Genomic DNA, 2,418 nt, shown 5'->3' on the forward strand with positions numbered 1-2,418 from the left:
GTGTCCACTTCAGAAGGGGGTCATGGGAGGCCCTGGCAGACGGAATAGGGATGGTCCTGAGGTCAGGGTGAGGATCGGGGAGCTGCAGGCATCTGGGTGGAAGCAAATATGAGGGGAGAAGGGAAGCAAAGCCCCCAACTTTGTGAGGAAGTCTCTTCCCATAGGGGACAGGGCACTGTGGAGTGACCATCAGGGGTGGGTGAAAACTAGAGAGCCCAAAGTGCAAACAAGGCCAGGTGTCTGTGGGGCTGGTCAGGTTCACCCTCTGCCCCACAATAGAGGTCCCAGAGCGAGTGGTGGCCGCAGCACCCCTGGAGGACTGAGTATGTAGCCCTGGTGTCCAGGAGGAAGGAGGCAGGCCCACCTGAAACATGCAGTGACACTGGGTTCCTGCGGAGTGAAGGTGGTGGTCAGGGATGGGGACCTGGGCCTCATCGGTCCTCTGCAGCCAGTCCTAAGAGTTGGAAAGGGGAACCAGAAGGGCCAGATGGCTGGGGGCCGCTATGGGCTCAGGGACAGTCAACAGCTCAGTGTCCCTCCTGATGGCATTTAGGACAAGGGCCAGAGGGTTGCGAGGCTTGAGTCAAGAACGAGCCCAGTGACCCTTCTGACCACATTTAAAACAGGGTCCGGGTGGTCCCGAGGGACCCTTCCGTGGGCCAGTGGAACCAGGGACAGATGCAGAGGCCGGCCGGACGGCTTGAGCGAGCATCTGGTATTTCTGTTTGCGGGCCTTCTCGTCTCTCCCGTCGTACACCTTAAAGGTCACTCCCAGAACCTCAGCTTGGGCAGTTAGGGGCCCCTCTCGAGGTGCCCTAGTTTGGCCTTAATATCGGGAAAACTCTGGGAGAAAAGCAGGTCATTAGTGGTGGTCTCCCCTGGAGTCCAGGGTCCAGGTTAGTATATTGTAATACTGCCCTGGTCAGGGGGTCTAAAGTGCTGAAGGGTTTCATTCTTGTCTTGGGGGGCCTCCTGGAGCCTTTCATAATCCATAGCCCATGGGCCGCCTTTCCAAGTGCTGCCTGAGGCGAGTAAGGAATTGGTCTCTACGAGTCACCCCTCCAGGTGAACTATGATCCCAACTGGGTCCTGGTCAGGGACCGCTCCAGCGCCCATCGGATGGGCAGGGAGGTCCGATGCACCTCATCAGCTTGCTCCCAAACTCACCTGCGCTCCTCGGGCAGGAGGGTGTTAGACAAGGTCAGATGGACATCGTGGAAGGTCAAATCCGATGATGGGTCAGAGACTGAAACTCCTTGATTATGTGGTGGGGACCCAAGCCACTTTTCCATCTGTGAAAGATGAGCCCAAGACAAAGGCACATGTTCCTGGCTGACACCATCCACCCCAGCCACCTCGCGTAGAGGACACAGAGATGCGGGTTGGGCAGCGGGAGCCGTGAGCGTGTGGCGGGAGGAGAGAAGGGCCGAGGGGCGGAGGGGACAGTTGCTGTGGAGGCTTCATCGGGAAGAGCACTGTGTGTGGGTGGACGGAGGAGGAGCCCTGTGTGGGACCGACTGACCCTTGGCAGCAGGCGCAGGGGGGTGAGAGCTGAGAGGACTGTGGGGGGAGCAGGAGATGCCGAGAGAGGGCTGGAACGCAGGGAGGAGAAGCCTGAACCTAGGATCTCTCTTCCATTTTCCCGAATTCTCACAGTAGTTAAAGAGATCCCTGATAATACTGGGATCTAGGGCTTGGCTCAGTGGTAGAGCACTTGCCTAGTGTGTGGGGCACTGGGTTCCATCCTCAGCACCACATAAAAATAAACAGAATAAAGGCGTTCTGTCCATACACAACTACAAAAATAATTTTTTTAAATAAAAAAAATTAAAAAAAAATATTGGGATGTAGAGTGCCGTTAAGCAGCCATTCAGAGTCGTTAGCCAAAGGAGATTGAAGCCTGATCTGATTACACAAGCTGAGAAGTTTTGGGGGGGTTAGGTCAGGGGTGAGAGACACCCTAGGTCAGCCAGGAGGCAGCCCAGGGGGCTCTGGGAGGGAATGGACGAGGAGCCGCCCATGGTGAGACGGAGGAGGTGAGTTTAGGGGTGGGGCATCCCCCAGTCTCTGGTAACCACCCAGTGGAGAGACGGTTACACTCGGTTCATCACCACCGCTGGGTGGGCATCAGGGAAGTAGCCCTTAGAGGCACTTGGCCCCTGGCTGGGACGATGTAGAAGGGGCAGAAGCCGTGGAGATGAGAGGTCTCACAGGGGCAACTCCCAATCACCCTCGGTGGTTCTCCTCAAAACCCAGAACCCACATAAAAGACCCCCCATAGACCCGGTCCACAGGAGGGATCAGCCGAGGCCGTGAGAGCTGTGGCTGGGGGCGTCCCTGACCCCACGGTAACCCTGGGAGTGCCAGACATTCAACGGCCATTTCCTGGGACCTGTATGTCGTTTAGGTCAACCAGAG

The sequence above is a fragment of the Ictidomys tridecemlineatus genome, chromosome 4 (genome assembly GCF_052094955.1).
Source record: "Ictidomys tridecemlineatus isolate mIctTri1 chromosome 4, mIctTri1.hap1, whole genome shotgun sequence".
NCBI lineage: Eukaryota > Metazoa > Chordata > Mammalia > Rodentia > Sciuridae > Ictidomys > Ictidomys tridecemlineatus.